Source organism: Puma concolor, chromosome D2, assembly GCF_028749965.1.
Source record: "Puma concolor isolate L17-30 chromosome D2, mPumCon1.1.hap2, whole genome shotgun sequence".
NCBI classification, from domain to species: domain Eukaryota; kingdom Metazoa; phylum Chordata; class Mammalia; order Carnivora; family Felidae; genus Puma; species Puma concolor.
This window is the reverse complement of record NC_141677.1, coordinates 10,624,081-10,649,298: the sequence shown is the minus strand read 5'-3', so window position 1 is coordinate 10,649,298 and position 25,218 is coordinate 10,624,081. Positions and strand designations below refer to the sequence as shown.

The 25,218-nt window shown below is 36.5% G+C and overlaps 1 long non-coding RNA gene across 1 annotated transcript in view; it reads left to right on the top strand.

The window, feature by feature from the left end:
- LOC147575772 (uncharacterized) overlaps nt 1–25,218 on the top strand; it is a 278,295-nt gene that overhangs the window by 121,886 nt on the left and 131,191 nt on the right. The window contains exon 2 of the long non-coding RNA XR_015241962.1: nt 17,072–17,160. This is a non-coding gene — a long non-coding RNA (uncharacterized LOC147575772). The remainder of the gene's footprint in view (nt 1–17,071; nt 17,161–25,218) is intronic.

Here is a 25,218-nt window from a genome sequence, read left to right as displayed (position 1 = left end):
ACTTCACCTTTTGCTATAATTCTCTTGCCACCATCCAGAGAATTTTTTTCATTTTTTAAGGGTTCATGTGATTAGACTGGACTGACCTGGATAATCCAGAAGACCTCCCTCTTTTAAGGTTCATGGCTTTAGTTACACACTTTGCCATGGAACATAACATAGTCACAGGTTCCAGGGATTAGGGAATGTCTTTGGGATCGACATTTTTGGGGGGCATTCTGCCTACCCCGCTTGGCAGGACACCTTTTTTTGGATAGAGAATTCTCTGAAGAAAGGTTATGTATGTCAATATTGGCTTAACTGTGTTGTAATAACAACTTCAGATGCTCAGTGGCTTATGAAAACATGATCATGAGTTATCAAAGTTTGGTTTCTGTTGTGCCCTGCATCATCTTCTCTCTAGGACCCTAAGTGACAAAGCGTCCTTTTTCTGGAACATTGCCAGTGATGATGACAGAGTAAAAGAGACGTAATGAGCCACCTAATGCTTCTGCCCAGAAATGATACACATCACTTCTCACATGTTATGGGCTGAAGCAAGTCACATGGTTTGTCTAACCACCCAACCTTTACCTCCAGCCCCCAGAAAGTCAATGGAAACAGGAAAATGGGATATTTGTTACAAAACAATAGAATCTATGATAACATATACAAGCTTCTTGTCATTGCCTGATCTTCTGTTTCACTAGTGCTCAAACAACCCATCCTGATGCCTTATTGCTAGAAGAGGATACATAGAATTACAAGGATGCTTTATTCCCAGTACTGAGAGGACATGTAGACTATTCAGACTAGCTAGTTAGTACCTGGGGCGGGGGGAAGGGATGTAAAACAGTTAACAGAAGGAATGCCTTTGGTAAGAACACTAAGTAAGCCAAAATTATGAACATATTGTAAGGAAAGCAAAAGAAAAAAAGTGATCTTATATTTCCCAAAGTTCTACATAGCAACAAAACCAGAGAATGTCAAGAAATAATTGAGGAAATGCTGATAGCCTTCCAAATAGAAGACATTTTAAATGTGAAGTTGAATTGTGTTCTATGTTATCCAAATAATCTCCCCATCTTAACTTTTGAAATCAGCACGACATTGTTCTAATCTTCAAATAAATACCAGTTTGTCTTTACGCGGGGGAGGGGGGGGAACATTGCACAAAGAGTATCTAACATTTATTTAGCATTTCCCTGGAGCCTTACCCAGTAGAATGAAAGTTCTTGCGTTCTCTTTCTGTTTTGCACTGAGCACAGCTGGTATCATTCAAACCTTAAAGGGCTAAGAGTGTGGATTCTAGTAGGCACAGGTAGGGTGCCTGGGGGAGCCAGGAGCTAGAAGCCTGTTGGGCTGCAGTTTGCCATGAGGGAAAGACTTTGAAGAGAGAAGCTGCTGTGCATGCTTCTGTTACTGTGAATTTATGCATTCACCCTTCCTACAAACAATTAATGTCCTGATAGGGTGTGGAAGACTAACACATACAAGGTTTTTATGGAGGCTGCAGAGATCTATAAAAAACTGATTTGGACTTGAAGAAACATTTTATCTCTTCAGGTTCTGTGTCTCCCCATCTCTCTGCCCCTCCCCAGCTCATGCTCTGCTCTGTCTCTTTCTCAAAAATAAACACTAAATTAAAAAAAAAAAAAAAGAAAGAAACATTTTATCTCTGCTGCTTTGGGCTCCTTTGGAGTTTATGTCAGTGTCAGCAATTCGGTTGGCTTTTACATTATGTGGATCATTGCTAAATATTTATGAACTATAACCTTATGAACTGTAACATGCACACTTTTAGTTGAATGGTGACCCCTCTTTGAAATTCTGATTTCTGTGGTTACTCTGAGTGATGTAGCCCTACCTATTCTCTGTTCCTTTAGACCTCCTTTTCAGGAACTTGTTACAACACCTCTATATGACTTGTGGAGTTATATGTATTATCATTCCTGCCCTTTAGTGAGAGAGCTCACTGAGGGCAGGGAAAAAGTCCCTGACTCACGGTTGCAATCCACATCTGGCCTGGCAAAGTATCTTGCACTTAGAAACAACAATAACACCAACACAGCAGAAGTAATTTAAACTGAATTTATATGGAATGAAGTTGTAAATTAATGCAGAATTTTAGAGGTGTGAGGGGCACCTGCGTGGCTCAGTCAGTTAAGCGTTCGACTTTGGCTCAGGTTGTGATCTCATGGTTTGTGAGTTAAAACTCCGCATCGGGCACTGTGCTGACAGCTCAGAGCCTGGAGCCTGCTTTGGATTCTCTGTCTCCTTCTCTCTCTGCCCCTCCCCTGTTCATGCTCTGTCTCTGTCTCTCTCAGAAATTAAAATAAATAAATAAATAAATAAATAAATAAATAAATAAATAAATAAATAAATAAATTTTAGAGATTTAGAGATGTGGGCCATGTCTAGAAGCACTATGAAATCAAAAGAAATAATAAGTATAGGTCATTGTCAGATCTTTGGAATTAAGCTACAGAGAATAGTGTTCAATGGCAGTGAGAATAGGGTAACAAATTGTGGCCTACTTCTTTTGAATCAGCGATATAGAGTACATTCAGATGTTGGAATGCCAGGCTACAGAAGAAATGATCTGTTTTTAAAGATTTATGCTAAAACCTAGCATTTTATCAACCCCAAGATTAACCCAAAGAGTAGAGACATGCAAAGACACATTTCCTAGACAAGGAATCTTAGCCTGGGATTCCCAGAATGTATGTACAGAGGGAGAGAGTTTATGTGCTATGACTTTTCTGGAAAGCCTAACCCAGAAAGCGGAAGTGGAAGGTAAGTAGACTGAGACAGGGAAGGGGGGAGAGCCAATGCAAAGATGAGTTATAGAACTGACCACTTGATAAGATGGTACCATGCAGCTCATCTCTCAGAGGGCAAAGGGTGAGTTTTCCACTAACTCCCTTTATCTACTTTAGCTACCAGTCCCCTTTTCCAATTGCTTAAATGTTCATCCTGCAAGACACTAACCTCTGAACCTCCAGGTTGAGCCTGTGTGAGTGAGCATGAGCGCCAAGCAGGACCCTGAAGCAGCATTGAGAGGGAAGCCAGTGGTGGTGGGCTAGGCGTGCGCCAGGAAGGCAAGATGTGAGGTCCTGTTAGACTGCATCTGTGTGGACACAGAGCCCACCAAGAGCCAGGACAGAGACAGGGGAGCTCAGGAGCCTAAGAGGTATCTAAAATCTGCTTTGCAACTTCCCTGGAAGAATGCACTTAGGATTCATTGCCCATCCTTAATGAGCTCATGTAGTCTATGAACATGAATCCCTTCCCTCAATCCTCCAGATTTTAAAAGGAGAAAATTCAACTAGGCCTTCAGAGCATATTTCTAAATGAAAAAGTTGTACATTTAGCATTTAAGGTGCATAAAGTTTAATGCAATTTTAAGTAGGTGTTTTATAAGCTCTTTAATTAGTAGAAATATGTTAACACTTTTCACATGGGATAAGGTCCAATAGTAATTTCCTTAAAGACCAAATGGTGAGAAAATAATCCATGTAAGGAAGAAAAAAAAAAAAAGCCCCGACTCTTTTAATTTGGCATCTATAAGAAAATCTTGATTGTTAAGGATAATTGCAACCACAGGTATGTGATGAAACTGTCATTTGAAATCATTTGATAGTGCAACTTAAGAGTGGTGACAAGTAGGTTTGCTCACAGTGTGCTCTACGCCTTTTAAAGCCATTCTTTCATTAATTGTTGAATGTGCCTTTACAGGTACAGTTCTGGTCTCAGCCTATTTTAAAAGCAATAATCAATATGTAATTATCTTAGATTTTGCAGTATAGAGGGGAGCAGATAACTAAGCAAGCAGTTAGGAAACAGCAGAGTGATCCAGTAGGAGTGAGCAAAGGGAATGGGGGGTCAATAGATGGGGCACCAATTCCTGGCTATTGGGCCCCATAAGAGGACTCTAGAGGAGCTGATAGCCAAGTAGGGGACTTTAAAGGAAAGCTGGAGGCTGACAGTATTGGAATTGGGGAAGGGGGAGTTGGGAGGTCTCCTTGGAGAGAAGGAGCAGGTACAGAGGCCATTTTAGGAAAATGTGACCTACAGAGAACTGCAAATAATAATTAGGGCTGGAAATATAAATATGAGTTTTATCAGGAAGGACAACCCATAAGGAGCTTTCATGCATAAATTCATGAGTCACTGGAAGATCTCAAGGAAGAGACTGGAACATTCAGATTTGTATCTTTCAAAGATCACTTTGACAGTTGACCGGAGTGAGATAGGAAGAGAAGTTATGAGGTGGTTGCTATAACCCAGTAAAGAAACAGTCTTAAACTGAGGTGTTAGCAGCAGGGATGGGGATAGGTGATTTGTTTTATGAGAATCCACATAACTTGGGGGCATAGTGAATGAACTGGAAGAGAAGAGATGAGTCAAAATTTCTGGTCAGAGGAGCTCAAAGGGTGGTATTGTTCATCATTGGAATGCAGGAAGAGGCATAGGATTAGGGGAAGTGATCCTGGGGCAAGGAAGTAGAGAATGGGATCACTTAAGAAATTTCACTTGTTCAATAATATTTAATAATTATTTTTTTTGTCAATGGCCTGAACCAGACGGACTTTTTCAGTGTATTGTAAATAAAGTAATAATTTTGTGTGACTGTACTATAAAATCAAGGTTGACATGAAATGTTCATGGAATTAGCCAATCATTTAATCCATCCAAATTTCTTATTTCATTAAAATTGTTTAATGTTTATTTATTTTTGATAGAGAGAGAGAATGGGGGAGGACAGAGAGAGAGGGAGACACAGAATCTGAAGCAGGCTCCAGGGTCTGAGCTGTCAGCACAGAGTCCAATGTGAGGCTTGAACCCATGAACTGCAAGATCATGATCTCAGCTGAAGTCAGACGCTTAACCCATTGAGCCACCCAGGTGCCCCTAATCCATCCAAATTTCAAACTTTAAGCCCAATATTTATAACATATGCAAGAAATTCTGAATTGTCCTTTTTTCTTCTATAGCTATTTCTATATAGATGTTGAAATGTATTTTCACAGAATTATTTGAATTTATTTATTGTTTTGTGCAACAATACAGTGATTTTATTGTCCTACAACATGGCGTTAGAATTGGTGTAGCTCAAAACCATATATGATTTAATATTCCTTGGTACATGTTGCCTTTGGTCATTATTCTCATGATTTTCTGTTTCCCTCTGTCTCTGTTTCTATGTGTCTATATCTGTATCTATTTCTATATATCTATATCTATATCTATATCTATATCTATATCTATATCTATATCTATATCTATATCTATATCTATATCTATATCTATATCATCTCTATCTATGTCTCTCTTTTTTTTATTTTTTATTTTTTGGCACTTTCTTACTTGCCAGCACACACAGCACTCCAGGATCATCTTGTATTTTTCCTACAGCAGTCCTGGAATCACCCGTCTCACCAATGAGCCCTGGATCCCTTATTGCAGCATGGTTATTTAGAAACAAGAACCTAAGCACCAGAAATGCTCACTGTCGCAACACCACCTCTTCAAACATCCTACAATGAAGAGAACTAGGATATACATGCCTTTATAAGACCTCATGCATATGCATACAACTACATTTCTGTGTCTATTGGTGTCTGTATGTTAAATTACGAGCCCATATTAATACCTCTGACTCCAGTCCAGCATTATAGAGTTCATTCTAGCTTTCCCACTTTTCTTATTTTTAACTTCTTTCTTCAAAATTAAGAAACCCAGCTTTCATCATTTACCACACATTATTAATCTGTTCAGTCCTGATACATAATTAAAATAATGTTAAGATTCATAATCCAAACCCCCATGAGAAACAAATTTATGAACTACAGTATAGTGTTTGTGTAGAGTTTTTTTTTTCTTTAGCATTACAGTATCTAGTCAAATTTGTATTTTTTCAGTTAGCTAAGTCATTTATTTCTTCCACATATCTTTAAGTATGATCATGTGATTCATTTGTAATGCACTTTTTTCACAATCTGGTAGATCTTTAAAAATTAACAGATAGTAAAATTCACTTTTTGGGATATACAGTTCAATCAGTTTAGACTAGTGTTTGGAACTGTATATGCATTACTGTACTTCATACAAAACAATACCAACAACCCTAAGTTCTCCTGTGATATCCCTTCACAGACACCTTCTTCCCTCCACTCCTGACCTCAACAATAACTGATTGCCTTAGGATACACTTTTTATTTTTCCAGAGTGTCAGAAAAAATGGAATAATAGGATATGTAACTTTTATGGTCTTGCCACTTTTACTTAGCAAAATGCATTTAAGATTCATCCATGTTGCCTGATTAATACTTTTTTATTGCCTACTATGTATGAATTGCCAAGTGTGAATATACATTTTTATTTCTCTTTGGTATACAGCTAGATTTGGTATTGCTCTTCTAAATATTCTTTAGAATTTTCTATATAAACAATTGTGTTGTCTGTGAATAGAGACAATTTTATGTTTTTATTTGTATGACTTTATTTTTCTTGTCTTATTGCATTAGCAAGAACTTCTATTATAATAGAAAATAGGTGTGGTGAGAGAAGACATCCTTTTCTTGTTCCCAAACTTAATAGAAAAATTTCAGTCTCTCCATTAATTATAATATTAACACTGAAGTATTTTCTAGAATCATTTTGTTAGGTTAGGGGATCTCCTCTTCCTAGGTTGCTACAAGTTTTTGTTTTATCGAGAAAGGATATTGAATTTTGTCAAAGGATTTTTCTGTAATGAGAAGGTCATGTGTTTTGTACTTCCTCAGTGTTTTAATGTGGTGAATTACATTGACTGATTTTTGAAAGTTGAAGGAGGGTATCTTAAATTTTTTTTTTTACTTTTTATTTAAATTCCAGTTAGTTAACATACAGTGTAATATTAGATTCTGGTGTACAATTTAGTGATTCAGCACTTCCATACAACATCCGGTGCTTATCACAAGTGCATTCCCTACTCCACAGCGCCTATTTCACCCATGCCACCACCAACTTCCTCTCTGGTAACCATCAGTTTATTCTCTATTTTTAAGCATCTGTTTTGTGGCTTTCCTCTTTATTTTTTTCTCCTACGATCATTTGTTTTCTTAAATTCCACATATGAGTGAAATTATATGGTCTTTGTCTTTCTCTGACTGACTTATTTTGCTTGGCATAATACTCTCTAGCTTCACTCATGTGGTTGTAAATGGTAATATTTCATTGCTTTTTATTTTTATTATTTTTATGGTTGAGTAATATTACACACACACACACACACACACACACACACACACACACACACACACCACATCTTCTTTATCCATTCATCAGTTGCTGGACTTTTGGGCTCTTTCCATAATTTGGCTATCGTAGATAATGTTGTTATAAACATCGGGGTGAATGTATCCCTTTGAATCATTTTTGTATTTTGGGGGGAAAATACCTCATGGTGCAGTTGCTGGATTATAGGATAGTTCTATTTTTTAAGTTTTTGAGGAAACTCCATACTGTTTTCCATAGTGGCTGCAACGGTTTGCATTCTCACCAACAGTGTAAGAGGCTTCCCCTTTCTCTTCCCTTTCTCATCCTTGCCAACATCTATTGTTTCTTGTGTTTTTGGTTTTAGCCATTCTGACAGGTGTGAGGTGCTATCTCATTGAAGTTTTACTTGTATTTCCCTGATGATGAGTGATGTTGAGCATCTTTTCATGTGTCTGTTGACCATGTGTCTGTTGGATGTCTTTTTTTGAAAAATGTCTATTTATGTCTTCTGTCCATCTTTAAACTGGGTTATTTGGTATTTGGGGGTTGAGTTTTATAAGTTCTTTATATATTTTAGATACTAACCTTTTATCAGATATGTCATTTGCAAATATCTTCTCCCATTCTGTAGGTTGCCTTTTAGTTTTGTTGATTGTTTCCTTCACTGTGCAGAAGCTGTTTATTTCTGTTTATACTTTCTCACCTCCCATTCACCTTTCAACAGATTTCTGTTTATCACCCATGCCGCTCACTTCATATAACTCTGTTAAAATAATGGTCTTCATACTATATCATCTTTTCACTCCTTATTTTACATGTTATGTTTTAATAATGACCATATTCTAGAAATGTTGTTTCCTGGTTTTCTATTTTTATTCTATGGTCACTGCTCACCAGTTTCCTTTGTTCTACAGGTGTATATGTTCCTTAGAATTGCATTTCTTGCTCTCTCTGCTTATTTTATTTTTTAGTTTTTTTGTTTACTGTCTAAGTCTGTTTTTCAGAAATCATATTCGTGTGGGTGACTCTCAAACCTGAATCTCCGTCCTAGAACTCTCTCTGGTGAGTTCTGTATCCAACACATTCATTGGAAATCATTTAGCAATCAACATAAATCACCAAACTGATTATGTTACCCCGCTTCCCTTTTTCAAAGTTCCCTATTACTTGGGATTTTCTCTCTCTCCCTCTATCTCTCTGCCCCTCCCTGCCTCTCTCTCTCTCTCTCTCTCTCTGTCTCACTCTCTGTCTCTCAAAAAATATAAACTAAAAATAAATAAATAAACATACAAATAAATAAATGAACAAATTCCTTCTCATTTTTAAAGCTCAGACTATTTCACTTTCTTTGTAAGGCCTCAGAACTAACCTCTCTGCCTGATCCATGACAGGATAGTAATGATTTGTTTCTTTGCGTACTCATTGTACCTGTGCATGGCACAATTTTATGCTGTAATAATTTAATTTTCCTGCAATAATTGATTTACATATTTATTGTATACACACATACACACACATACATCTTAACTATGCATTGTGAAGGAAGGTACTAAATTGATCCCTTAGCACCTAAAAAGGCCCTGATACCTAGTTGTGAATAAATGTGTATGTTTTGAATGAATAACCCTAACCATTGACCTAGAGTTTTGCCCTTATTTAAGATTTTTAAAATATTTATTTATTTATTTTTGAGAGAGAGACACACACACAGACAGGGTGTGAGGGGGAGAGGGCAGATAGAGAGGCAGACACAGACTCTGAAAGGCTCCAGGCTCTGAACTGTCAGCACAGAGCCTGATGTGGGGCTTTAACTCAGGAACCATGAGATAGTGACCTGAGCCGAAGTCGGATGCTTGACCGACTGAACCACCCAGGTGCCCCTAGAGTTTTGCCCTTATGAAAGCAATACTGAATTCTGAAAATTTCAGCACTTTTGGTTGTAGTTCAGACCCTCTTCAGGTAAATTTTTGTGGGAATATGGCCAGCAAGCTAATGTGGGATGCTCTTTGAGAAAGAGAGGAAACTCGAACAGCAAGCTGTGGTGTTGAGGGCCAAGTTGGAACCCAAGGGCATTAAATAAATCTGGGTTAGATAAGGCCTTCCTCAGCATGGAAAGTTTATCAGATATAGAGGGCACCGGAAATGTGAGAGGGCTTTGCCAAAGGGTGGCAATCTAGAGGCTGCCAATAACATATATGCGTCATTTTGGAGTTATTGTCCCTCAGCTAATGGCTTCCTTATATCGTGTGACTCTATGAAAAACTTCTGGAGGCTGTGGGTCTGAGATGACTCACATCCTAAAGATTAAGTACCATTTCTAATGAACTGATGACTGATACATCATAAAATCAATGCTGCATCACAGCCCAGCTTCCTTCTTACAAATGTTTTGAAAGGACATTTCTTAAACTTTACCCCTTATGCCTAAGGCAAACTAAACTTCTCCTTTTATATTTTAAAATCGACATTAAAAATAAAGTATAAATTCAATACTGCTTTGTGAGTCATTTGCTTAATTTTATTAAAATATGGGCCAAAGACAAAATATGGGTCAAATATCTCATTCTGAAAAAAGAGTATGAATGACATTTTATTTAAACTTATACTTTCAAAATCAAGGTCATTTTTTCTGGTAGTATGCATGAAGCTGTGATACTATAACTACAGTAGAAAACTCTTAACACTTCTTCACTGAATCTACTCTCTGGATTAATTGATGCTGTGTGCCTCTCTCTAAAGTGTAAGGGCTGGTACCTACCGCACACTGAAACTTGTGACTAGAAGACTATGCCCTAAAGCAGATGCTGGCAAAAATGGACCTTAAAAAAAAACTTAGCCCACTGCCTGTTCGTGCAAATAAAGTTTTATTGGAACACATCCGTGACCATTTACTCACTTATTGTCTATGGCTACCCTTGTACTAAAACACTAGAGTTGAATTGTTGTGACAGAGACCTTCTCAACCTCGAAGCTAAAGGTATTTAGTATTTGACCATTAACAGAAAGTTTGTTATCCCCATACTAGAAGATTTCCACTTTGTGAAATGTATGAAGCAATTATGTTGTTCCTGATCCTTATTATCATCTTTGTTCTTGTAGATATTCATGTAGAAAATTCAGGATTCTAAGATTTCTTTACAATTTTCTCTGATTTTGTCTCTATGCCATGGGAACTGAAGCCTAAATTTGTAAACAACATATTAGAGGTTCAATTTTCAGACACACACACACACACACACACACACACACACACACACACGAATGCTCTGGAACTGTCATCAGTAGAAACATAGTCAATGAATGAGTTGGCCTTCCATTGAAGATTTTTCAGACATTTTCCATTTTTACACCAAAATATGGGTGTTTAGGCATTAAGACAAAAAGCAACTTACTGAGCCCTAATGAGTTAAAAAATTGCCCACCGATCTACCTGTGCTAAAAATAAGTTAAAGTTGGTTAATCTCAATTGAAGTAGAATTTCAAACTATAGATCAAATGTGTCTAAAGTTTACTTTCATAACAGGGAAATCAGGATAGAATCAAAATAAATTTAAAAATTATAAGTCACAGGAACCACCTGTAACAAGGCATCCAAAACTTATATATATTTTTTGCATTGTTGAAATTATCAGAAAATCATTAAACCTTAAGTCTTTCAAAATTTTTTATGGTTTATCTTTTCTAATTTACTATTAAAAAATCAGTATGGATTGACTCTAGATCATTTGAAGGTTTTCATGGATTTATACTTGTGTTAAATACTTAAAGAAAAAAATTACATAAAAGAACATTTCTAGATAGCATTTGTTTCCTTTCCAGTTTTTGAAGAACTAGTCATTTCTTTACCACCTCATGTTATTACTGATTTAACAGGATCAATAAGCTGTGGAAAATTGAAAAAGATGATATATAAACAACATTCTGAACTATATTTTTGAAAAATTTAGAAGAAAATTCTTACAGAATTGTTAAAAAGTCATCAAGACTTTTTGTCTTGATGTTTGCTTTTGTTACATTAGTGAAGAATGATATTCCCACTAAATTTGCTAAACCTTATAGAAAACTTGGCGTAAGGGTGACAACTCTACAGAAATATGTACTACGAAGAGATAATGAAGAATTCATGTTCCTTATTAATCTCAGTGAAAGTTTCAGTCACGTACAGGAAGATGACATATAATAATGGACATGATTATTTTAAATTCAGGATAAAGTTGAAACTGTGGGGAGCAAAAGAAACAGACAAATCTATGTATGAAGAAGAAGGAGGGTAAGGAGGAGGGAGAAGAGGGTGAGGAGAGATCAAAGTAAGATAAAATAATTTCTCAGTTGGGAGCCAGAGCTATTCCAGTTCCCACTGGAACAACAGAAATCAGGGCAATGATTTCATTGATGAGAAAAGATGAATTTGATTGATAAGCATGTTTACTGAAATTTTAATTTGTAAAAACGATAACCAAAATTGTTGTTTTGTGATATGTAAGTAAAACCGTTTCAATTAATTACTGGTATCATTTAAGAATCTGAAGGCTATATTGATGAAATTTCAGGGAATATTAATAGAATGATGGATCTTAGCGTAACTGGGGACTTTGTAGGTTATCTTAATCAATCTGCCATGCAGTACTGACAATACAACCCCATTTTTGGTTTAGCTCCTTAGACTGCATCATAGTTGAATAGGGAGTTTCCAAAGAGGAAAGACGAACACCCAGTGGGACTAACTCCAAGTTAGAACACTTAGAAAGAGAAATCAGATTCTGAGAATTCAAATATCAATAACAAACAGAAAGGACAGGAGCCATTTTTCAATAGGAAATAGAGCCAGGACTAAGAAAGTAGGCATATTTGAAACAGAGAAGAGAGACCCATCTCATTATCTTAAGGATACGCTGTGGCCGTGGCTCACATCTGTTACTCACTGGGCCCATGGATGTCTGGAAGTTTGGGGCTAGCTCAAAGAAACCTGGATCAGAGTGCCTACATGTTCTCTACATTACATTTCTGAAAAAATCACAGAGCTTCTGTTCTGATATTTCCAGTAGCAATTGGAAACTAATTTTTACTACTTTGTTAGGATGTTATTCTTTGTGTTCACCCCAAATTCTCACAATTCTAAACATGTATCTATCTGAAGGAGCTATGCAAAATAAGCTTGGTCCTTTCTCTGTAGGAGGACTTTTAAATGTTAAATATTAACACTTAATGTTCTCCATATTTTTCATTTTTCAGGTTAAGTATCTTAATTTGTGTGTACTCATTTGTGTACATACTTCAGTTTCTCTATGTGTTATCTAGAAATGAACATCGTACAACATTGTTATTGGAGGAAGTGGGATTGTTACTTCCAAATTGGAGACTGTGCTCTCTTCCTATAATACTGTTGAAGGTTATAGCAGGTATTTTTAGGAGTCAGGCATCAGAATTGCTTCAGATTGAACTAATAGTAAATAATCAGTTACTGACAGTAAGCCTTATTCTCACACTGACATTGGTCAGTAAGCTAAGTTTCTTTCATCGTATACGTACGTAGCTGACCATTTGAGCTTATTTTCTTGAGTCAATATGTAAAAAACAGTTAACAGTATTTGTTCACCGATAACCTGAGAATATTTAGAATTGTGATGTAGCTATTTAAAAAGTTAATGTGATGAAAGTAATTGAGGGCATTTTGTCTGGACAAGTTGAGAGGATAATTTGTGTTCAAGTATTTAGGGATTAGTCATACGAAGAGATAGGAGAGGTCAAATTGCCTTTAGCTTCAGAGGATAAACTTGGTAACAGAATATCTGGGTTTAAATGCTTGTTCTGTTCTCTTACTGTCCTTGTACATTTGGGGAGCTTATATCCTCTCTGAATTTATTTGTCCTGGTTTGCAGGAAGGCAATTAAAAAAAATGACCTCAATGTGTTGATGAAGTTCATGTATTTTAATTTGTTTAAGGTAATAGAAGTATGTTTACTTGAGCAAGTCACTTAGATTCTCTAAGCTTATTTTTCTCATCTGCTAAATATGTGTTCATTTATGCCTTCATTTCCCTGGTCACTTTTGTCTCCTGGAACAATAATCCTTGTCTTCTCAAGTCACAGAGACCTCCATGTTTCTCTAGGGTCTCTTTCTCTGCACTGTGTTGCAGAAACATCTTCCAGGTGACCTGAGATGGTGGCAAAAATCATGTCCTTTGCATCCCTTCTAAATAGCTGTTTCATTTTTGTTTTCCTGGGTTATGAGTTTAAATCAGTGGGAAAAATATTCTGACAAATTTTACTAATTTCATGGACAAAAGTGGACATTTCAGGATTTCTTTAGTGCTTTATTCAAAAAACGTGCACTTAGTTCTTCATCGACCATGGAGTGTGCTAGCGTAGATAATTTGGAAACGAATAGAATCTCTTTTTTCAAGGATCTTAAAACCCCAGGGTAACACAAAGACAAAAACAAAAATGGCATACACAATAATAAGTAAAATACAATGTGCTATATGCTAACTGGAATACATTACTTATAAAATTATTTGCAAAACGAGTGCCTCAATGATATCAATTGGTTGTCATGGAAGACATGGGAACAGCCTTCCCAGGGGGGTGATATACTTAATACTTGCTATACTTGAAAGAAGAGTGGAAAGCATTTAATAAATGGAGAAGAGATGGCAAGTCTTCGTTAAATCCCCCCAATCTTTTCAGTCCGAATTTGTTGCCTATTCTTCTGTGTTTTGTTTTCAGATTTATGGTATCAATTATCCCTGATTGCTTTATAGTATGACTGTGTGGGTGACTAACCGTATCACTTCTCAAACAGCAGACTTCTTGAGAGCAGGAACTGCATCTAAGATGATTCATCTTTGCCCCACTCTCCTTCAGATTCAAGTTTAAAGTCCTAATCTGTTCATGAATCTTCTGCCTTCTTGCCACATGCAGCAAAATCTGAGAAAATATTTATGAGATGAGACAGAAACTTGGTATTAAATTCAATAGAGGATGAAGGGTCAGGGAAGGATCGAAAGCATCAAATATCATTAAATTACAGGTCAAATCTCATTATAATATGCATGGAGTAGTTTGCACATTATCTGTGTCGTACAATATTTGTCGTGTTAGGAACTTCTTGAAATCCGATCAGCAATGGACTGTTGATAATCTTTTCACTAATTAGAGATGTTCAATGTTGTAGTATCTGTTTAACAAGGTTTGACCTTCACTAAACCTCATTTATGTGGATGTTTTCTACAGAAACAGATGCTTATCGTGGTGTGAGAAGGTTTGAAAATGAGTGGGAATATTTAGTATCTGTGAAGGACTTAGGAGGAGAAGAGATCAAGAGAAATATAGGAACAATTACAACCTTCCCATTTATCTAACCTGTAGAGTTTAGGGAAAATGTAACAAATACACTAAACAAAGGAAATTATACATCAGTGTCTCAGTAAGTCAGAAAAGTATACATTAGGTGAAAAAATTTGCTTACAAACCAATCAATAAAAATGTAGAATTTAGCACATTCTATCTAATACAAATAATACATATTAGTTTTGAATAATAATTAATACAGGGATATCATTATATTTTTTAAGGGAAAGAAGGTGTGATAGGTTGAGTAAGAGCCACCCTAATATATCAAGTCATGATCCCTGGGTTATGGACTGTTGCTTTATTTGAAAAAAGAGTTTTGCAGATGTGATCATGTTAAGGATCCTAAAATGATGAGATTATCCTGCGTTATCCAGGTGGACTAGAAATGCAAACCCACACGTCCTCCTAAGAGAGAGGCAAAAAGAGGGAACACAGAAGAGGCAATGTGACCACAAAGCCAGTGATTGGGGTGATGTGGCCACTAGTCAAGGAATACAGACAGCCACCAGTAGCTGGAAGAGACAGATTCTTTCTTAGAGACTTCAGAGGAAGTGTGGTCCTGCTGACACCTTGATTTTGAACTTAGGGCATTCAGAATGGTGAGAGAATAAACATCCGTACTTTCTAGCTCTCCAGCTTGTGGCAGAGTGGCTCCAGAGAAACAGTACAGAAGCTTTCTGAGTTTTATGAAGACAACATAAGGAATTACAATTAAAATCTAAACATAATTTTTAACTGCGCTGTATAATATAAACATGTAATGTCATAAACATTAAGACTTTGAAACCATATGTAATTTATTATATAATGAGAATATGATTATCAAAATATAAAGATGAAAAAACTGAAGTCTGGATAGAGGAAGCTTTATAACCTATTGATCTGAAATTAAACTCTGGACAGAGAGGTCTACATTGACTCTAAAAGACATATTCTCGAAAAGTTATGGGTATGTTCAATATTATCAATTAAGTCATGTTTCAATTGTCTTGTGGCTAATTATGGCATTAAATGTGAAATACATTGGGGTGCCTGGGTAGCTCAGTCAGAAAGCATCTGACTTTTGATCTCAGTTCAGGTCTTGACCTCACGATTGTGAGTTCAAACCCCCCACATTGGGCTCCACGCTGGGTGCGAAGCCTACTTAAAAAAATGTCAAATACATAGATTATTAAATTTTCCCTAAGTGTACTGTATTGTCATTTGAGATTTATTTCACCACTTTTAGACATAATTGGAAACAGATATTTCCATTGTTTTGATCTAAGTTAATATTAGTCTTTCAAAATGGTACAAATTTAAATGGCAGTTATGAAATAAATGTCAACGAATTTGTTTTCTGTGATCTTACTAGAAATTACTTTCTCCCATAGTCTAAGATGATTCCAAGATGCCCAGTTATGCACAACGCAAAGGTTTGAAAAAAAGTCTAAAATGCTAGAGCTGATACTGCATGGGTTCCTCTTCAGACTGAAGCTGGGTGCCAAGGATAATGGGGTCACTGTGGTGGTACCATTGTGCTCTCTGTGTTTAAATCTTTCGCTGATACAGGTGTATAACTTTTTCAATTTCCATTTCAATTTTCCAGTTGAAATTCAGTTCTATGTTAACTTTCATCTAGTCAAGTATCATTTTTACACGGATGGCATATTAGTCTGTGCTGGCTACCCTGACAAATACCAGACTGTACGGCTTAACAAAAAGTCCTTTTTTTCACAATTCTGGAGGCTCCAAGTCAGCAGGGTTTGTTTCTTCCGAGGTCTTTTTCCTTGGTATGTAAATGATGGCCCTCTCCCTGTGTCTTCACACGGTCTTCTCTCTATGGATCTGTGTCCTCATCTGCTGTTCTTATGAAGACATTAGTCATATTGGATTAGGGTCCACCTTCATGACTTCATTTAACCTTAATTACCTGTTTAACTACCCTCTCTCCAGGGGCACCTGGGTGGCTCAGTCGGTTAAGCACCTGACTTTAGCTCAGGCCGTGATCTCACCGTTCATGAGTTCAAACCCTGCATCGGGCTCTGCACTGCCAGTGCAGAGCCTGCTTGGGATTCTCTGTCTCCCTCTCTCTCTCTCCCTACCCCACTTGCAGTCTCTCTCTCTCTCTCTCTCTCTCTCTCTCTCTCTCTGTCACACACACACACACACACACACACACACACACACACACACACACAATCAATCAATCAAAACTGAAAAAAAAAGGATTAAATGAAAAAAAAATACCCTTTCTCCAAATATAGTCACATATGAAGGAGGTTAGGACCTTAGCATATGAATTTTGGAAGATACAATTCAACCATACAGATAGTTACATTTATATAAAGAATATTTGTATTTGTGTTTGGTAAGAATACACACATTCAAGTGTGTATTAGTCATGAAAAAGGGAGACTGGTTATCTATGGTTCTACCATGTGAAAAAAAACCCATTAAAATTCAGTATATATTTTTTCTCGCTCTTTATTATACAGATTATGGGAAAAGCCCAGTTCCAAAAAGATGATGATATTCTTCAGTGATATATTACAGAAGAAATATTGCAATCTTCATTCATTGCAAGGTATGAGCTGGTATTTCTTCCAAATGGGAGCAGAGAATTCAGATCAAATTATCCGCTGAATTTACAGTCTATGAGCAATGGGAGTTCCAACTGTGCTTCCCTTAGACTGGATGATATGAACAATGGTATTTAAATCCATTGACTTTTTCAGGTGTAAATCAAAGTTTTTAAAAAGAACAGGTCTTGACAACATTTCCTAAGCTATATGGTGCAATATATTAATAGGTACTACATATTAATAATTTCAGTCACCAAATAATTTTTGAAATTCTAGTTGAACAAAGCTGGCATTTCTACATTGGAGTGTTCCTTAGAGCCTTTGGTTTTCTGATGTCAATGTAGGAGAATACAATATGGGACGTTTATGAAACTAATTTGATCACAACATTTTGTCAAAGGAGTATCTCATACAGCAGGAAGCAAGAATGATGGAGGGTCTCTTACTACATATTATCCTTCTCTCTGTTAAAACTTTATGGGTATTCATTTTTTCATTTATTTCACTAATGACATGATGTCTTTTATTGTTATTAGAATTTATATACATATATATTGTCATGCACCCCCTGACTTCAATGTTCAGTGCTGGATTTCAGATTTTCAACTATTTATAGGTTATGAAACCATGGGTGTAAATAACATCTCTGGAATGAGAGGGAGAGTGGGGAGCCTCTGACTGCACTTCTTGGGGCTGGGGTTGGGGGAGGCAGTTTATCCTTTAGCAGGATAGGCAGACTATGCCATCAGCCAGCTATGCAGAGGAGTGACCCAAGGGGCTGGCAGAGAGGCAGAATACTGCTTTATAAAATAATCATTGAGGCGCTTGGGTGGCTCATTCAGTTAAGTGGTTAAGCGTTTGACTTCCGCTCAGGTCATGATCTCACAGTTTGTGGGTGTGAGCCCTGCACCTGGCTCTGTGGCTGTGTGCTGGCAGCTCGGAGCCTGGAGCCTGCTTTGGATTCTGTCTCCCTCTCTCTCCCCTCCCTTGCTCGCGCTCTCTCTCTGTCCCTCAAAAATGAATAAAAGTAAAAAAACAAACAAAACAAAAAACTTTAAAAAACTCTCATCAACTTGAAGAGATGCTATTACTTGGGTGTTAGCATTATTTTTTATGCAAGGAAACTGGATTTCAAAAGAATTCTGTAATTGACCCAGAAGACCAGCAGCTGCTAAAAGTCACAAGCAGACTTCAAATACAAGGTTTGTGGTTTGGTTTTTTCCTTTGAAATCCTCACTGCTTTCAGTCCACTGCTAACTAACCTAAGATTTTGAACACGCTTCTAGAACCACAGAGTCACCGAGGTGGATTTTGGCTTGCTGAGTACGCTTCTCTTATCTTTAGAAAATCTGTCTTGCAGTGAATGGTATTGTCTGTGGAGGGGTTTACCTAAGGTCACATAGCTAGTTAGTAAGTAAGCTTTTCCTATGAAAAGCACATTTCCAGACAGTCTAAAGAGTTCCACACTTCTACACAGTCAAAGAAATATTATCTAGTTATAAAGTGCTATATTTGCTAGGGAGCATTACAGTTCAAATTAATTATTTATTGTTTATGAATTTTTCTAAGTTTAAAGTTACAAAAGATCTTCAGATTCGTTAGCCTCAATGAGTCATTACAGGTAAATTACATAAAACATAAAAATGTAAAGATACAAGATAGAAAAAATTTTAATAGGTGAAGGAGTTTTGTGATATAAGGACTGTAAAATATAAATTTTTTCTTCAAGGAAAAATGCACAGCAACTTAACAGAGATGAGAATATGTGCGTAGGTCCTCCTTTTCTAGCATAATTCTGACATATTCCTGTTTGTGAGCAGAATAGATAGATAACTTCTGTAAATGTCAGCTGCAGCCATGACTCATTATTGTTGCTTCAGTGGGATAGATATTACTGCTAGAGAAAAAAAGCCAGTATATTCATTAATCAATCTTAAACTTTAATTATACTATTTCAGAATTATCACTGTGCCTAAATTTCAGCCATAGTGATTAAGAAAGCAGTAGTATTTATTATTTATTATAATATTTTCCACTAATTTTTAAGATTAGAGTAGACCACATAAAGACTGTAATTAGCAGTATTTGTAAAAACGCACCAGAACGTCTCATTTGAGATCTAATTAAGACAATCCATAAGATAATTAATATAAAGTCACATTTTCGGTGAAAAAAAAGAGAGAAAAGAAAACCTTTCTCAGTTTGACATCTCAAAGCTGAAGCCATTTCAATCCTTTTCATCAAACAGCTTCTTTTGGCTAATAAAGACAATATTAAAAAACATGAGGTTTCACATTTATCCCCTTCTGTCTTCTAAGGTCTTTATCATTATGCATCATGACTTCAATATCTAGAAACCACAGGATTGTTATAGTAAGAAGGAAATAACTAGAACATCATTTTAGACACATGCTGCAATTTGTAAGCTCAGTCAAAATAGTTTTTGTGATAGGTGGCTACTTGAAATTCAGATTTCAATTGCTACTCAGCCACACTTCAAAACAGAACAACTTAAATCCATAAAATTATCGTTAAACAATATCATTTCAATACTCTCCAGCATAAATCATTGCATACTTAAAAGGGCTCTAGTAAACAAAAATTTAACAAATATTTCCACATCATATTTGGTGCAGCTCTGAATGTAGTTGAGTGTACCAATCCATGTACAACTGTGTTTCATAGATGAATCCTGAAGATAAACCAAAAACTTACCTTCTATATCAGCCTGGCCATAATATGGGTAGTGGATTGAAAATAAGCCCTCCCCCCCCCAAAAAAAAAATTGTGCTGTCCAGTCCAGAGCAAAGAGCCCTGGAATAGAAATCAGGAAGAGTAGAGGTCTAGTTCTTGAAAATATTTCAATTCCTGATATGAGAAAAGGAAAATTGCTTCAGTTCCCAAATCGGAGTGCTGAATGCCCCCACTTGTCAGATGAAGACAAACTACCTCCCTCTGAAGTCCAAGTCCGAAGACTCTGTGATTTTTTTCTTTCTTTTTTTTAAAGTGGTATGTATACAGGATTATTTATTTAGCAAATATGCATAGCATTTAACTTTGTTTCAGGCACTGTTCTAAGCACTTCACTGGGCACTTTTGTTAGGACCCTGCTTTTTTCCAAACATCGTTTACTGAGATATAATTCATACAGCATCCAATTTACCCATTGGAAGTGTACAATTCCATGGCTTTTGGTGTATTCCTACAATTGTGCATCCATTGCCATACTCAGTTTTGCAACATTTTCAGCCTCAATAAGAAACCTGTGCACCTTGACCATCACTCCCTGTCCCCAATCTTCTCATCACTCCCAGCCTTACAAAACCACGAAACCACCTCTGTCTCTATAGATTTGACTATTCTGAACATTTCATGTAAATGGAATCATATATATGTGACCCTCTGTGGCTGGCTTCTTTCACATAGAATCGTATTTTTAAGGTTCATCCATCTTGTAGAATATTTCAGTATCAACAAAAGGCAGACCTTTTCTATTACTGAATGATATTCCATTATATTGATATATCACCTTTATTTATCTATTCATCAACTGACACTTTTTTTGGCTACAATGAACAATGCTACTATGAATATTCATGTACAGACACTTTTGCTTATATTTGTTTTTATTTTGGGGGGGTATGTAACTAGGAATAGGTTTGCTGGGTCACATGGTAACTCTGGTTAGCCTTTGAGGAAAAGCCAGACTTTTTTCCAAAGGGCATCATTGCATATTGCTACCATCAGTATACTAACCTCTGTATCTCCATCTCCTTGGCTGTCTTCTAGCCATCCTAAGTGGGTGTGAAGTGGAATATCTCACTGTGGTTTTGATTTGTGTTTCACTGAGGGCTAATAATGTTGAATACCTTTCCATGTGCTTATTAGTCAATTAAAAACCTTCTTTAGAGAAATCTCTATTCAAATTCTATGTCCATTTAAAAAATGGGTTGTCTTTGGAGCGCCCGGGTGGCTCGGTAGGGTAAGTGTCCGACTTCAGCTCAGGCCGTGATCTCCTGGACAGTTCCAAGCCCCACATCAGGCTCTGGGAAGACAGCTCAGAACCTGAAGCCTGCTTCAGATTCTGGGTCTCCTCTCTCTGCTCCTGACATGCTCACGCTGTCTCTCAACAATAAAAATAAAATAAAACATTAAAAAATTGCTTTGTCTTTTTTTTAATTGAGTGATAAGTGTTCATTATGTATCATAGCTATAAGTCTCTTGTCAAATACATGATTTGCAGAGATTTTCTCCCATTCTGTGGTTGTTTTGTCACTTTACTGATGGTGTCTTTTGAAGCACAAAACTTTTAATTTTGGTGAAGTCCAGTTGATGTATTTTTTTGTTGCCTGTGCTTTTGCTATTGCGTTTAAGAAAACTTTGCCCAATCCTAGGCTCAACTGAATTAGCAATTCTCAAGAATTACAATGCACTTCTCAGAATTTCATTTCTGATTTTAATAATTTGTGTCTTCTCTTTCCCCTGGTCAGCCTGGCTGGAGATTTGTACATTTTATCAATCTGTTCAAAGAACAAGACTTTGGTTTCCTTGACTTGATTTATTGTTTCCTGTTTTCAATCCATTAGTTTTGCTCTTTTACCATTCATCAGTTGGTGGACATTCGAGCTGTTTCCATACTTTGGCTATTGTTGATAGCCTTGCTATAAACATTGGGGTACTTGTGCCCCTATGAATCAGCACTCATGTATCCTTTGGATAAATTCCCTGTAGTGCTGTTGCTGGGTCGTAGGGTAATTCTATTTTTAAGTTTTTGAGGAACCTACACACTATTTTCCAGAGGGACTGCACCAGTTTGTTTTCCCACCACCAGTGAAAGAGGGTAATAATAATATATTAATATTAGTTCATTGAGGTGCCTGGGTGCTCAGTCAGTTAAGCGTCCTACTACGGCTCAGGTCATGATCTCATAGTTCCTGAGTTTGAGCCCTGCATCGGGCTCTGTACTGAACAGCTCAGAACCTGGAGCCTGCTTTGAATTCTGTGTTTCCCTCTCTCTCTGCATCTCCCCTGCTCTCTCTCTCTCTCTCCTCTCAAAAATAAATAAACGTTAAAAAATTAAAAAAATATTCATTAATTGTGACAAAATGTACTATACTAATGTAAGATGTCAATGATAGGGTATGTATCATGATATGTATAGATCCCATACATATAAGGCATCTATATTTGTAAAAATTGCTACAAAATTTGATATGTAAATACTAAAAGTATATATAAGTTAGTTTTTATGTCATTGTGGAAACTCTAATATGATATGAAGGTCTGAGCACATATTCAGTGTTAAAAGGTTCTTATTCCAAGTTCTCAGCTACTTTTTATTTTGTTCTGCTTCATTAGGCTTGATTTTATCTTACTGTTTTAGTTTCCTAAGATGTAGGCTACGTCCTTTATTTTATATTTTAATTATTATTGACATATGTACTTAATGGTATGAATTTCCATCTAAGCACTCGTTTTGCTGCATCTCACAAATACTAACTTGTATTTTCATTTTCACTTAGCTGAATATATTATGTCATCCTCTTAAGACTTATTCTTTGATCCAGGTGTTAGAAGTATATTGTTTAATCCCCAGTTATTTTGGAATTTTGCCACTCTCTTTCTATTATTGATTTCTAGTCTAATTCCATTGTAGAGTAAGAACATACTTTTTATGATTTCCATTTTGTTAATTGGTTAAGGTGTGTTGCCAGGCCCAGAATCTCATCTTCTCTATATTGGTGAATATTGCATGCAAGCTTGAAAATAATGTGCTTGTTGGGTAGAATATTCTATAAATATCAATTAGATTAGAAATCACTGAGAGTACTTTTTCAAGACCTCTGTATCCTTACTGATTTTCTGTCTGCTTGATCTATGAATTATTGACGGGAGGTATTGAAGTCTCCAACTCTAGTAGTGGGATTATCTATTTCCCCTTTCAGTTCTATGGGTTTTTCTCTCATGTATTTTGACATTCAGCTATTAGGTACATAAACCCTTGAGATTGTTATATCTTTTCATAGCATTGACCACTTTATTCTTATGTAAAGCTCCTCCTTAATATGGATAATCTTTCTTGTTCTGAAGTATGATTTGTCTAAGATTAACATAGCCACTCCAGCTTTCTTTTGCTTAGTGAAAGAATGGTATATCTTTCTCTATCCCTTTACTTTTATCCGAGTCTTCAGAGTTTGTCTTTTTAGAACACATATATTTGAGTCTTGTTTTCCTATCTAGGCTAATGACCTGTATTTTCATTGCTATAGCGTTGATAGTGTTGGATTGATATCTACCCTGTTCGTAATTTTTCTCCATTAACTGAATATTTATGTTTTGTTTTCTTCTCCCTTCTCTGGGCCTAATCGAGTATTTATATAATTCAGTTTTATCTCTTCTCTTAGCATATCAGTTATACTTTAAAATAACCTACTGGTTGGCATGATCATAGGTCAGCTAACATAAATACTCATTCTAATAACACTGTGCTGCTCTCTGTTTAGTGATGATACAATGTAACAAAATATTCCCAGTCCCTCCTTCACATCCTTTGTGACATGGATGTCATTCATTTCACTTATCCATGTACTATAACCACCCAATACATTATTACTTTTATCTCTTTAAACAGAAATGCACCTTTTAGATATATTAAGGATAATAAAAATGAAATTTTTTATTTTACCCTCATTTATTTCTTATTGACACACCTATTTTTCTCAGGTAGTTCCAACTCTCTTACATACATCCTTTTTTTTTCTACTTGAAGAACTTTTAACATTTATTGAAAGAAGATCTCCTGGTGATGGATTCCCTCAGTTTGGTACATTTAAGAAAGTCTTTATTTCCCCATCAGTTTTTAAAAACAATTTCCCTGGATATAGAATTCTAAGTTGGTGGGGTGTTTCATTTCACTCTCTTCTTGTTTACATCATTTCTGACAAGATGTCTGAATAACTTCTTATTCTTTTCCCTCTATAGTTAAGATTCCTGTCTTCCCAGACTGCTTTCCAGACTTTTTCTCCTCTGGTATTTCAATCATATCTATGTTAGACATTTGTAAATCATTCTACAGGTCTTGAAATTTTGTTCTCCCCTCCCAGCCCCCCATCTTTTTCCCTCTTTGCATTTATGTTTGAAAAATTTCTATTGACCTATCTTGCAGTTCTCTGATCCTTTCCTTGGCCTTGTCAGGACTACTGGTAAACCTGTAAAAGGTATCCTTCCTTTCTGTTTGTATGTTTGTTATTTCTACCATTTCCTTTTGATACTTTATCTTAGAGTTTCCATTTCTCTGCATCATCATGCTGTGTATTACCTATTCTTGCATGTTGTAACCTTCATAAATGTTTCTCTGGTGTTCCCCTCCAGCCCCACTGACCTCTGTTCTATTTCCTTGAATCCCTGTTGTCCCATTGAGTATATTTTTATTTTTATTTTTTTTGCTTTTCCTTCCTTAGTTGCAACAGAGAGGCTAAAGTGGGAGGAATAAAGAATAATGCTCTGCACAGTCCTTTACCCCAACAAGTAGGCCTTTGTTAAGAAGGATCCTGTGTGTTTTTCAAGGATTACTCTTTCCTTGCCCCTTACCCCCCGCCAGAGCCACGATGAACTTCTTGGACCTTCACCATGAGACCCTGGTATTGTTTCTGAAGGTAAAGCCCACATTACCTTGGCCCACAACCTGTGCCTACCAGGAGGGCACACACAGGTTCCCACCTGCTCCAGCAATTTATCAAAATCACCATTTAAGTTCTCCTATTGGTTAATAGCTCTAGTGGCCTCTGCTCCAGGTAAGGTGACCTCAACTGAGCCTCTCTATATGCTCTGTCTCTCCAGATTTTGGGGTGGTTATTCACACTGCAACTCCATTTCTTTGATGGACTCATGAAAAGTCATTGTCCAGGTCTTTCTTAGCATGGAGTGATAATTTCTGAGAACTTTACATGTTGGACCTGAGACCAGAAATATCACTAATGATTTTATTTAAAAAAAAAAAAAAACCCAAGAACTTTAAAGATTAAAGTGTCTGGGAGAAAGAGAAAGAGAAAAAGAAAATG